At 52.5% G+C, this 13,714-nt stretch overlaps 1 protein-coding gene across 2 annotated transcripts in view; it reads right to left on the bottom strand.

Moving 5' to 3' along the window:
• Window positions 1-6,866, bottom strand: part of CHST3 (carbohydrate sulfotransferase 3) — a 28,658-nt gene extending 21,792 nt beyond the window's left edge. The window contains exon 1 of one of the 2 annotated variants that reach the window (XM_059397675.1): window positions 6,755-6,866. The gene's annotated coding sequence lies outside the window, so the exon portion shown is untranslated. Of the gene's footprint in view, window positions 1-5,821; window positions 6,305-6,754 lie in introns of those variants that run through there. The other variant, XM_059397674.1, reaches the window with a different exon arrangement.
• Window positions 6,867-13,714: the final 6,848 nt, after the last annotated feature.

The raw sequence follows: 13,714 nt of genomic DNA, 5'->3' as shown, positions 1-13,714 counted from the left end.
CAGTTCTTCATTCTGCCCCACGGACCGAGGCTGACTTCCCCTTCCTCACAGGTGCTAGGTTTCTATCTCGGGCCTCTTCAGGTAGGTTGTCTTTGACCCTGCAGTGATGAACCCCGGGCTGTGTCCAGAGCAGAGCCAGGCCCCCATGGCCCAGCTCACGTGCCTTAGGCCTGATGCGAGTTGTGAAATGCCTTGCTGAAAATTGGTGCCATCTCAGCCAGGGGGCGGCCAAGTCTGTTTTCAAAATATTTCCTCAGATAGCGCTGCTTTGGCTCAGACCCCTCAGCACCTTCCAGAATCCTGCAGATGGTGAGGCAGCTGGAGGGAAGGGAGGAGAGTGGGGAAAAAGAGTGGGGGAGGCCTGAGACAGCACGTCAGGTGGCTGCGTGGGCTCTCACCGGCGCTGGGCGAGTGTGAACAGGCACTCACAAACGCAGGAAGAGAAGCAAGTCCGCCTGGAGAGGGGGGGCTTTCAAATGGAGAAGCTGTAGAGCCTTCTTCTGAACCAGAACCTCCCTCAGAAGCCCGGTGTGTACAACACACCAGGTGGGGAGAGGCCTGGAGCCTCCTCCCCTCAGGCCTCTGAAGGGTCCCCACTGCATTCTGGGGCTCCGTGGAACCTAGTCTGAAAACCCTTGCTGCTAAAGGAATCTCCACCCTTTCCGGGGGTGTTAGTACCAACACCGTTTTAAAATAATGAGCTTTCTGAGGGAGCATGAAATTATTTTCCTCATAAATTCTAGTTTGAGTCCAGTACAGCAAATGGCACACATTCTGAGAATCAGGGCTCCAAAAGTACATACAAAGGTTTTGATTCCACTCACTGACAAGTCTGTGGGTACCTCTCTGAGAAGTCTTGTGAACTTGAGTCTGAGTATCTGGGGCAGAGGTTGTGGTGAATCATACTTTAACACTGGCCTAGTTCTCCGTACACTTCTAAACTCCTCACATATTATCAATTCATTGACAGCCCTATTACCTATGACCTATTACTGATTAAGAAACTAAGGCCCAGAGAGGTTAAGTAACTAGCCCAAGGTCACAAGCTACTAAGCAGGACTGCAAGCATTCCGGCTTTAGGATATGTGCTCTTAACCATTACTAATTTGGGATGATTGTGTTGTACCTACAAATGTTTTGGTATATAATGTGCCCAGGTATTTACTGAAATATCTGTGGGTGGTGGACCTATGTGTGTGTGTGTGTGTGTGTGTGTGTTTCAGCCTGTGATAATGTCATGGCCTGTGAGTATGTGGTATGCAGCTTCTCTCCCCCCAGGGTGCAAGTTACGGCGCTCACCCCAATTCTCTCTCAGCAGCCTGGCAGCAGCATGACAACCAAATGCCCCCCAAGCTTCCCAGCCAGAGGCGGGACCCAGAGCCTCCCAGCAGTGTCTGCTCCCCAGATCCCGGAGGTTCCAGTTTGCCAACCCAGCTCGGTACAGTCCCATGCAATGGAAAGGCCCCTCAGCCATTTCTGCGTCCCAGTCAGGAGCTCCCCCCACCCAGAGCCCTGGTTCTCCCTTTTCACCAGACGCTGCTGGGCTTTACAGTCGGTCAACTAAATGCACTGGAGTTATTAAGTGATCATGAATTTGCTTCCTACCCCTATAGACATAGCAACTTACACCGGTGCTCAAGCTCCTTGAAACCTCTGGTGTGAACTTACACTACCAGCACCCTAAGCTGATAGGGCCTAATCTGATATGACTCCAGCCATAAGCAAAGAACCTTAACATTCAAGTTAGTCCCCAAAGCCTTTCAAGGTAAATGTACGGGTTTGAAGGGTTTCTTCACATGTGAGCCCCACCTTTTGTGGGGAGGGGTGCACAAGAGGGGAGAATTAGCTTTGGTCCATCTACTCTAGACATTTAAGACACAAAACTTCATCAGGTGCCACAAAACTGGAAAAAGCCCCATCATTCTCTACCACCAAAGTCCAACTCACCCACTGGGAGACCACCCTCCGCCTCGCTGAGTGGAGCCGACTCCAGGAGACTTTCAGATGGAGCAGGGCTGAGTGGGCCCTGTAGGCGCCCTTTCCTCCCTCATGTTCCTCCTGGTCCCCACAGCTCACGCGCCAACCTCTCACAGCACAAGGACAGGCCAGCAGTCTGCTTCCCTGACTTTTGAGGCTCCCAAGTCAAGGAGGGGCTGGACAGGGAGAGGGGAGGGAGGGGGGAGCTGGTGAAAGCAGCCAGTGAGCCAGGTGCAACCATGGGAGGCCAACACAGAGCTTCCCAGGCTGGCCTCTGGGAGGGCTGTTTACTTGTGGTATTCAGGAGATGCTCAACTGGGAACTGGCTTATTTACTTTCCACACTTTCCTCCAAATCCTTTTCAGAGTCCTCTAGAACCCCAGTGATAAATGTCTCAGGGCCCAGAGAAACCCACAGACCTGTAGCACACAGCCATCTTTGTGGAGCAAGTCGGGGAGGGGGGGGGCGGGTAGGGGAAATGTGGAGGGGAGAGGCAAGATGGGGAGGAATGAGGGGGTGCCGTTGCCTGCCTGCCTCCTCTCTCCATGGCGGTGCATAAGCGTGGGGGGAGCAACTGGCCAGATTTGGGGCAACAGAACCCAAGACTGAATGTGTCTACCTCCAGCACGGTCCCGCAGGCCAGGGACCACCCCACCCCCAGCCGTGGAAGCCACATGCTCAGGCAGAACAAGCAGCATTCTATCTCGTATTTAGTCATCAGAGAAGAGATGACATTTCTTACTCTGTTTAAGGAATGAAACGCAGAGCTGTTTTCTTTTCATGACAGGCAGAGACCTCTGTGAGCCTTTCCTCATGGTGAGGATTCCCTTGGCTCCCTTGCTTTATGACTTCCCAGCAGAGGCGCTCGCCCGCAGCCCCTCCCTGGGCTTCACCCATCCACTGACCATGGTCCCCAAGTACGTTCATGTCTCAGATGCTGGGATAGAGCCAGGGTACAAAGATGAGCACCCCCTGTCCCTGGCAGCTTCTCTCCACACCCAGTCTCCCAACTTCTACCCTGGCCAGCATGACCACTCAGCAGTGGAGGCAGGAGAGGGTTCTAATACCAACAGCTCAGCTCGGTCAATGTTCTTGGACTCCCCAACGTGGGCTTCCTGGGGAAGGTGCACAGGGCCTGCTGGGTAGTGGTCAAGCTCTGCTCCTTACTTAAGGTTACATTTTTCCTGTGTATAGACACCTTGGGCAGAGCCCTATGAGAGGCACCCCTCTTGGCCCTTTTGGGGTATAGAGTACCAACCAGACTGAGGACAGTCACCCCTAAAAGCGCCTGCAGGGGTGCCTGGAGGCAGCACAGCCTGCAGTTCCGTAGCTTCGTGACCACTGCACCTCTCTGAGCCTCATGTCTGCATCTGTAAAGTGGGGACAGTGACTGCTGTCCCTCTATGGGACATGTTATCACCCCCACCCCAGCTCTGCCCCACCCATCTCTCTGGGGACCAGAAACTGCCCCTGGGCACGCAGCAGGCATGGGAAGGACAGCTACTACATGTTCCTTTACGTTCACCAGGCAGGAGGTGGCAGGTGAGGGCTGATTTCCCTGTCGGACAGATTTCCAGGTCAGGGCCGAAGAAAGAAGGAATATAATAATCCATTTGAGAATGTCTGCCTGGCCGTTTCTCACAAACCCAAACTTATCACTTATATGGTCACAAGTGGCAGCTTTGTCCCCACTTCTCCACTAAGCAGCAAATCATCTCTCACTGGAATTACTAAAGTATCTCCCTCTAGTCACTTCTGAATCTCTTGTCATTTCCAGACTCCAGTCCTACATGGAAGGTTCTAGCAGCCCAGAGCCACCCAGATTTTGATTTCCTATGGCCCATGGTATAACCCAGTCTGGGAAGGGTGTGTGGAAAAAGGACTTCAGTCAGAGGCCCCAGGACCATGTTAGTAAGTAGCCCATGTTGCTTCTTTGTTGTCATGGAGAACCAGTAGGGACCATAGAGACAGCCTGGCATGGTGGAGACAGCCTGAGTTCCAGAATCAGGCTGTCCAGGTTCAAATCCCAGCTTTGTTCCTCATCAGCTGTGTGACTTTGAAAAAATTTCTTAACTTTTCTGAGCCTCAGTTTCCTAATTTGCAAAAGAGGGATAAAACGCTAACTTCATAGGGATGTAGGGCTCAATGAGACAATGTACACAGAGGTCTTGATTCACAGAAGACACAAGGCAGGAACGTGATATAGGGAAGGACTGGCTGCAGCATTCCACCTGAAATTGGAGACAGCCAAGTCCTGGTCACTCCTGTCTCTCATCTGGGGCCACAGTTCTGGTGCTGCCCATATGCTTTGCTAATTTCAGCACCGAGACCACAAAGGGGCAGGGGAATGATACATTTCCTTGTGATTCCATGGCCAGGTTGTCCCATATTCTTGCATGCTCTCAATCCCATGGCAGCAGGGAATCTCTCCCCAAGAGAGATTCTAATCCCAGTTCCCGGAACATGACATGTTTCAGCTCCTCTGGGAAACTCACGCCAGCTGGCATGAAGGAAAACACCCTATGCTCAGTGACTACCCCTCCACCTGCTGCCACTGCAGAGCCAAGCCCCTGCTGCTGGAGGACATAGCTCCTAGACCCTTCATGAGACCCATTTCCAGCCAGGCCAGCAGGAGCCAGGAAGAAAACACCAAACACCATCCTCTGCTTAGCCAGATGTACACATGGAGACATTCCTACTGAGCCTCTTAATAGGAAGCACAGGCCAATGATGAGATTCAAGTCCCCAGCACCAGCCCACATGGCACTGTGAACACGCTGCTTGGGCCACATCTCCAGACAAATCAGGCAGGGCTCCTTGGGACCACTCAGGGCCCCTTCCTCTGCAGGAAGGCCCATTCCAAGCCAGCTGAGGCCACCAGGCCAGAGCATCTGAAAGCAAACGCATCTTCAGACGCAGTGAAAATAGCGCTTCTGCACTGCCCTGGTTTCCTCCAGACCTTAGGAGTCTTCAACATCCCCTACCCCGTGTACACACACACACAGACATCCAGGGCTGGAATCTCTGCAGGTCCTCCTGGAGGTCCTCTGAGGAAGTATATCCGAAGGGCGGCTGGTGGTCTGTGCACTTTCCTTGGCAAGCCCTGTCACTGCCACCACCCAGCTGTCCTGCGCTGAGCAGCACCGGCCTGCAGCCTTCCCCATTCTGCTCACAGACCTCAGCACGCTGGGTCCCGAGTTTGTGAATCACTCCCCCCTCTCTCCCGGCCTCGCCTCCGGAAGGGCTGCGCACACCCAGACACATCACCAAGACACCGAGTTTCCACACCGGACTCGCTGCTGATGAACCCCCGAGATCCGACTGCAGTATCCGCTTTCCCCTCCCCACTTTCAGCCTCGGGGTTGCCGGCCACGACTTTCAAAGACAAGACAGCCCCTCCCCCGGCCCATAGCATTTGGGGGGCTCCTCACTGGGGGGCTGTAAGGGGCACTAAACAAAGACCGTGGATTTATCTGCGGGCAGGAGGGCATGCTTGGTCTCAAGATCCAAACCCCGGCGCCCCCGGAGTTGTACATTTCGGCCTGCAGCGTGTGCCGGGTCGGCGTGGCGTATGCTCCCAGCGCGAGCGCCGTGTGTCTGTGGCTTGAATGATGAGCTGCGAGTACCTGGCAACTGTGAATCTGAGTGCGGGCTGGGTCTAGGGGTCGCGGGGGCCTGCGTGGAGTTTCCCCTGAGCCGGGAACTCCCTCTCCCACGCTCCCTTTCGGCCCCTCTTCCTTCAAAGTTTGGAGGGCCGCCCAGACGGGGAAGATTTGGGGGCGCACGGCTGGGCGGCCTTGCCCGGGCCTCGGAGGCGATTCCGGGACGCCGGCGCCCTACTTACCCCGGCCGCCGAGCCTCCTCCGGCGGGGGCGGATCCGACTGTCCGCGGCTGGGGTCCGGCGCCGGCAGCATCCGCTCGCAACTTTGCCCTCCTTTGCGCAGGACGCGGCAGAAGAGGCTCGGTCGCTCCGATCCCTCGCGGCCCGGGCTCTGCGCCCTCCCCGGAGGCGGTGGCGGCGGCTGGGAGGGAGGGAGGCGCGGCCCGGCCGGTTCGCACGCCGAGCGGGAAGCGGCGCCAGGCGGGCGCCGTCCTGCGCAGCGAGCGAGCGAGCGGTCCTGCCTGGCGCCCTCCCCACTCGGGCCCGAGTCGGCGAGCGGCCGGCGGCGGCGGCGGCGGATTCCTGAACCGCGTCCAAGGCGCCCGGGGAGCCCTCCTCCTCCTCCTCTCCTTCCTCTCCCCACCCAGCTCCCAGCACAGCGCGCCCGGCAACTTGGGAACCGTTGGCGAAGTTGGCTCCGCTCGGGCTGCGCGCCGGCCGGGCCTCTGGGTGGAAGGAGGGGAAGAGAGGGAGGAGCTGAGGGGGAAGGAAGGGGGGCCCGCCCTCGTCCCCGGGGAGCCGCGCGCTCCAGGACCCCTCTGTGGGCCTTTGTTCCGCGTGCTGCACCTCCGCCCACCTCCCCGGGGATTCGCTGGGGGGCCGCTCAGATCTCCCACCCCCTCCAAGAGAGGCTGGGAGGAGCTCCGGTCCCGGGGTGGGTAGGTGGGGGGAGAGACGGCGTGGAGACCGCGCGGCTTCGCCCTGCCAGAGCCTCCCAAGCCATTACCGGCCTGCCATCCTGTCTCCCCAGAGACATCCCTCTGGCTGCGCTGGTTCTCGACCCAGAGCCGGGTTGGGGAAGGGGGGGGCGGGGAGTCCAAGTGATGGTCCCCCAGGGCTCTTAAAGACCAGAGCACACCGTCTCTGGGCGGTCACCGGTCGCCCACCTGCCTTACCGCCTTCTGGCGCGGCTCCAGTCAAGTGTTCCCTTAGTGCGACTCCAGGGAAGCCAGAAGGAAGTGGGGTCCTCGCGGGCCAGCCAAGGCGGCTTCGCCCTATCTTCCCACCCTTCTGGGCAGCTGGCGCCTCAGGCGGAGGGTGGGGTGGGTGCTGCTGGCCCACAAGCGAGGACGGGTTGCCTCCCACACGTGGGGCAGTGCCCAGCTAGGCGGCTCGGGCTCATGGGGGCAAGGCCAACTTCACCAGGAGCCTGGCCAAGTGCTGGGAATTGGAAGACGGAGACTGCCAGTTTGCTGCGGGAATACTATGGTGCCCTGGGCTCAGGGGGCTTTGATATGCAGGCTGGAGGCTTTTCTTCTGGAGTCACTCAGCACTTAGCGCCATGGGCTAATTCAGCCTCTTGAAGACAGTGGTCCTGGCATTTAATGGGATAGTATATGGTTCAGAACAGTAAGTTATTTCCTATAAAGGAGAAATCAGAAAACCCCAAAAGACAAAAGCCTCAACACCTGCACTTTCCCTGCCCTGTCATTTTCAGCATTTGTAGAAAGAAACCCAAGCAGAACAGAACAGAGCACCACCCAGACTTTTCCCCAGGGGAGAGTCCTCAGGTGGGGGAAGTCAGAGGTCCCTGTTCATTATCTGGGTTGGGACCAGCCCAAGCTGTCCTGCCCCCCTCCCCCACCACCCAGGACTGTGGGCTGGAAGGGACTGGGGAAATTTGCTCCAGATCGTGAAGTGAGACCTGGGTGTCTCTTCTGGCAGAAACACCCAACTGGGTGCTGCAGTTATATTATTAGCAGTTCTGTGGCCAGCGAAAGAAATTTGGTGAGAACTGAGACCTTAAGTCCCCTCCTGGGTGAGCATCCTGAGGCCCTCACCACATAGCCAGCAGCTTTGGCTGCTCCCACCTCATCCACACGATGCAGGCCTCTGCTTTAGAATCAGTCTGCATGCCCTCCAACCTGGCTGGGTTCTCCAGACCCCATCATCTCTTCTCTGAAGGGAGGGTCTCTCTGGAGCCTCACAGATCTTTCAAGAAGCTATATTTAATTGTGCCTGCTGGTCTTGTAAGGGAGGTCTTCTGGTCAGCCACATGGAATCTGGGCTTTCATTGCTGGAACTTTTTAAATGCTTCAGGGGATACAAAGGATGAAACCTAGGACTGTGTCAGCCCCAGATTATAGAGCAGGGACGGTGCTACTGAGGGAGGGGTGGGGAGGAGGAGCACAAGCGGCCCGTGTGAAATTCCTGTATTCACCCAATACTTATGGAGCACGTATTGGATACGGGGGCCCACAGACGTAGACAAGCTTTAGTCCCACCTCTCGTCCAGAGAAGACAGAAGTATGTCTCAATAAATACTAGTGATACAATGTGCTATGCAAGGGGAGGCTGGGTCCGGGGTAAGGGAGTGGGTGTCCAGAACAAGACCAGAGGCTTGCACAGCTCTGGGGGCCCCAGGCAGATGGAATGTTATATGACTGTTGGCCCCTGGAGTGGTTCAGGCCTACAGCCTTATTCTTGGAGCCAAAGACCCCAGGCCTGGGCTTCAGAGATGGACTGGAGTTCTGCAGGCAGATGAGAAGGCGGAGATGGGACAGGGCTTTCTAAGTGATGGGACCAGCAGTTCAAAGAAACAGGTTCCTTTGGGCTGGCATAACAGCCAGCACCCGCCTGGGGCCTTCAGTTGAGGGTAGCTTGGTTGCAAATGAGAGGGGGAGGGTCAAGTCCTGACAGGACATGGGGATTTTCATCCTAAAAGAGTTTCCAGGCTCAACTTCTTCCCACAATTGCTCTGCCAAGAGGTTTGGTCTCGTTTTTATTGTTTGGTTTGGTTTTGTGTTATACTGTTTTGTTTACCCTGTTTGAAAAATTGAACAATTTCACCCTGTTGAAAAAAGAACTTTCCAGGCCAGAGGCAGAATGGCAGAGTGGGTGAGAATATAGGAGCCTGAGTACCATATGAATTTATCCAAGTTAAGATCACTAATCATGGGACTGGCCAGCATCATGTGTCTCCCCATACGCTACACTGGGAAGCTTACAGTGTCAAATATGAAATATTCCTGCCCAAAATGATGCACCATCTGAATCTGATCATGAGAACACAGTGGACAAACTCAAACTGAGGGACATTGACAAAAGAGCTGGCCTGTCATGTTTTAAAACTGTCAAAGACAAAGAAAACGACCAAGCCACTCCAGACTAGGAGAGACAAAGGGATGTGGGCACTGCAGTAGGTAGGCTTCTCAGACCGCCCCCAACAACCCCTCCTCCAGATGTCCACTCCTTTCTCCTTGAGGGCATCTGGACCTGGCCACTTGCTTCTAAGGAATACAGCAGAGCAAAGATGACAGCGTTGCATTTCTGGATTACAAAAGATCATAATTCAGGTGACAGATAAAAGATCATAATTCAGGCTTCCATTTGCTACATTCTCTCTGGTTCTTCTCAGCCTGCTTGAATTCAGAGCTGCCCTGTGGAGAGCCCCTGGTGACAAGGCACTGAGGTCCCCGGGCCAGCAGTGTGCGACGACCTGAATTCTGTCAAACATCTTCTGAATGAGCCTTGGAGCGGATCCCATCCCTGTGGAACCCTGCGATCATGGGAACCCTGGCCAACACCTTGACAGAGGGATCCTGAGTGAAGGAGCTAAGCCCTATCCAGGTTCTTGACCCACAGAAATTGTGGGATGATCGGAATGGTTGTTTTAAGCCACGAAGCTTTGGAGTGACTTGTCATGCAGCTACATATAACTGATACAGCCACTAAGTATGATGCATAATTCTGGAACTGAAAAAAAAAATGCCACGAAGGACATTATTTTGATAATTGAGAAAGTATGAGTGGGGGTCAAGTGATGGCTAATATTGTGTCCGTGGTGTATTTCCTGCGTGGGATGACTGCACTGTTCTGTAAGGTGACATGTGGTTCATTAGAGATACACACCCGACCATTTAGGGTCATGATTTCTGCTGCTTCCTCTCAAGTGTTCAGAAAAACTAAAGAAAAATAAACATTAGGGAGGGCAGAAATTGAGAATTGGGAACCAAGAGCAGAAATCCAGTCTGCCTCAGGTGACCAGGCCCATGTCTTGTCCTCAGGAAGCTCACAGTCTAGTGGGAAGGACTCCTGGAGACACAGTTACAGAGCAGTGAGGGTGCAAGGAGGAGGCGCAGGTGGGTGGCATGGCAGAGTGTGTGTGTGTGTGTGTGAATGCACACCCACGGTATGAAAAATGCAGGTGGGTCCCCCCCAACAGCTATACATTTAGAAGATATTCTAGAGAAGATGCCTGAGGTAAATGTGACAGGAGAAAATAAACAGCAGCTCTTGGCTGAAATAGAAGTGGGTAGGGAAGTAGGGAGGGCATCCTGGGCGGTCATGATTGTGTGAAACAGGGACACCAAGAGGCAGTTTGTTGTCTCCAGAGCACCTGGGGGAAAGAGTGGGTGTCAGGAGTTGATGAGAGGAGGACATAGGTGAGGCCCACCCATGGAGGGCCTTCATCAGGTGCCAGGTCCCTTCCCTTCGCTGCCAAGAGCGCTGCCCACCTTTCTGCACCTTTGTGCTCTCGGTCCTGGGGGATTGCCCCGTATGGACTGCAGCCAAAGAAAGCCTCTATTTTTCTGGGATGATGGCGGAATGTAGAATGTCTCTTCCCAAATGCCCTCTTATGGACTGAAAACTGTTCTCCCCCAAATACATGTGTTGAAGTCCCAGCCCCCAAAGTGACTATATTTGGAGACAGGCCTTTAAGATGTAATTAAGGTAAAGGAAGTCGTAAGGTAGGGCTCTAATCTGAAGCGTCTGGTGTCTATAGAAGAGAAAGAGAGATCAAATCTCTCTCTCTCCCTCCACGGAGGAAAACCCCTATGAGGACCCAGTGAGGAGGCCTTGATCTTGAGCTTCTAGCCTCCCAAACTGTGAGGAAATAAATTTCTGTTGTTTGAGTCACCCAGCCTGTGGTGTTTTATCATGATAGCTTGAATTAATATGCTGAACCCCCTCGCCTTAAAACAAAACAAAACAACAACAACAATGAAAGGCTAGGTTACAAAAAAAAAATCAGAAGACCCACAGACAACATCTACCAAAAAAACTAGGTGACAGGTTAAACCCACAAGCCCAAAATACAGGTGGGCTGGGAACAAGCCAGAAGCAGTTAGAAGCCCCATGGGTATTGGTATCTGTGTGGGAGGAAGCAGAAGGAAGGGCATCTCGCAGTCCCAGAAACAGGTAAACCCCCAGATCACCAAGTGGTGCTCAAAAGTATAGCGGACCTGTTCAGTAGTAGCTGAAACTGGAAAATAATCTGGCAAAATCCAGTTTGTGTGGGAGTGCCAGGGGACCGTTGCACAATGACGAGGGACAGTGCTGGAACCTTCTGGGCCCTGTCAACTCATTCTTGCTTCCCTTCTAAACTCTCAAAACTAATAGACTGAAGCTCTTCCATGATCAAGACTCTCACAGCGACTTGTGGAATCCAAAGTGATCAGGACACTCTGCTAAGAGACAAAGAAAGAGAAGTTTCAGGGCAGAGTGGGATTAGAGGGTGGAGGGTGGAGGGTTCTCAGGAAGTACAAAGCCATGTGTGAGAGAGAATGTGTGTATGTGTAATCATTGAGGCAGATTTTATTTTTCAATGATGGCTGCAAAAATTATCTCATCTTGACATTCGTCTTATTAAATGGTGGGACCTATTCCCCTGATTGGAACTCCGTGACCAGCTTGAACACCAGAGTACAGTGGACATAAAGGCCATGTGATTTCCAAGACTGTTCACATGTCATGTGCGTCTTCCTTTTTTCTTAAGATGGTCATGCCTTGGGGGGCCTGGGTGGCTCAGTCGGTTAAGTGTCTGCCTTCAGCTCAGGTCATGATCCTGGAGTCCTGGGATCGAGGCCTGTATCGGGCTCCCTGCTCAGCAGGGAGTCTGCTGCTCCCTCTCCCCTGTTCATGCTCACTCTCTCTCTCCCAAATAAATAAATAAAATCTTAAAAAATATATATATATATGGTTGCACTTGTAAGTTAACCGCCATGCCGTGAGGAAGCCCAATGAGGCGCATGTGTGTATTCTACAAGACAGCCAGCGTCCACCATCAGACACATGAGTGAGGAGCCTTCAGATGGCCCCAGCCCCTAGCTGTCACGTCACCTGCATGCCGTCTTCCTGCTGAGCCACCAAGCATCAAAATGCAGAGACACGCCATACTCATTGTACTTTTCCTGACTGTCTGAGCCCTGGAAGCTGGGAACACAATCATGATTATTGTTTGATACAGTACATCTGGGGTGGCTTGTTATGCAGCAGTAACAATTAGGACAATCACACGGTAGACTCAACAGAATTTGAAGCTCAAGAGCCATAAAGGTAGAAAACTATCCTTACTCACCCATGTCTCCTAAAAGTGCTGGAAAGAAACTAGACCGTTTCCTTACAGCACACACACAAATAGACTCAAAATGGATGAAAGACCTCCGGATGTTAAGACCTCCAGCAAAATCCTTGAGAACATACGCAGAAACCTCTTTGACCTCAGCCGCAGCAACTTCTTCCTAGAAACATCACCAAAGGCAAGGGAAGCAAGGGCATAAAGGAACTATTGGGACTTCATCAAGATAAAAATCTTTTGCACAACAAAAGAGTCAACAAAACCAAAAGACAACCCACTGAATGGGAGAAGGTATTTGCAAATGACATATCAGATAAAGGGCTAGTATCCAAAATCTATAAAGAACTTATCACACTCAACACCCAAAGAACAAATAATCCAATCAAGAAATGGGCAGAAGACAGGAGCAGACATTTCTGCAAGGACATTCAGATGGCCAACAGACACATGAAAAAGTGCTCAGCGTACCTCGGCATCAGGGAAATACAAATCAAAACCACAGTGAGATACCACCTCACACCAGTCAGAATGGCTAAAATTAACCAGTTAGGAAAAGACAGTCATTGGCAAGGATGCAGAGAAAGGGGGACCCTCGTACACTGTTGGTGGGAATGCAAGCTGGTGCAGCCACTCTGGAAAACAGCTTGGAGTTTCCTCAAAAAGTTGAAAATAGAGCTACCCTATGACCCAGCAATTGCACTACTGGGTAATTACCCTAAAGATACAAATGCAGTGATCTGAATGGGCATGTGCACCTGAATGTTTATAGCAGCAAAGCTCACAATAGCCCACAATAGCCAAACTACTGAAAGAATCTAGATGTCCATCAACAGATGAATGGTTTAAGAAGATGTGGTAGAGGGGCACATGGGTGACAATTGCAGGCTCAGTCATTTAGCGTCTGTTTTCACCTCAGGTCATAATCCCAGGATCCTGGGATCAAGCCCCACATTGGGCTCCCTGATCTGCGGGAAGCCTGCTTCTCACTCTTCTGCTCCCGCAACTTGTGTTCCCTCTCTCTGTCAAATAAATAAATTTTTTTAAAATATATTTTTAAAGATTTTATTTATTTACTTGGCAGACGGAGATCACAAGTAGGCAGAGAAGCAGACAGAGAGAGAGGAGGAAGCAGGCTCCCCGCTGAGCAGAGCCCGATGCAGGGCTCCATCCCAGGACTCTGGGATCATAACCTGAGCAGAAGACAGAGGCTTTAACCCACTGAGCCATCCAGGTGCCCCATCAAATAAATAAATTTTTAAAATCTTTTAAAAAATCATTAAAAAAAAGAATATGTGAGATTTTTTTACACATACCACGTGTGTGTAGGTGTGTGTGTGTGTGTGTATAATGGAATGCTATGCGGCCATCAAAAAACCTGAAATCTTGCCATTTGGAATGATGTGGATGAAACTAGAGGGTATTATGCTAAGCAAAATAAATTGATCTGAGAAAGACAGTTATCATATGATCTCTCTGATATGAGGAATTGGAGAAACAAGACAGGGGATCATAGGGGAAGGGAGGGAAAAATGAAACAAGATGAAACCAGAGAGGG

This window comes from Mustela nigripes, chromosome 4 (assembly GCF_022355385.1).
Source record: "Mustela nigripes isolate SB6536 chromosome 4, MUSNIG.SB6536, whole genome shotgun sequence".
NCBI lineage: Eukaryota > Metazoa > Chordata > Mammalia > Carnivora > Mustelidae > Mustela > Mustela nigripes.
Note: the sequence above shows the minus strand (reverse complement) of the source record. Positions and strands in the feature narration are given on the sequence as shown.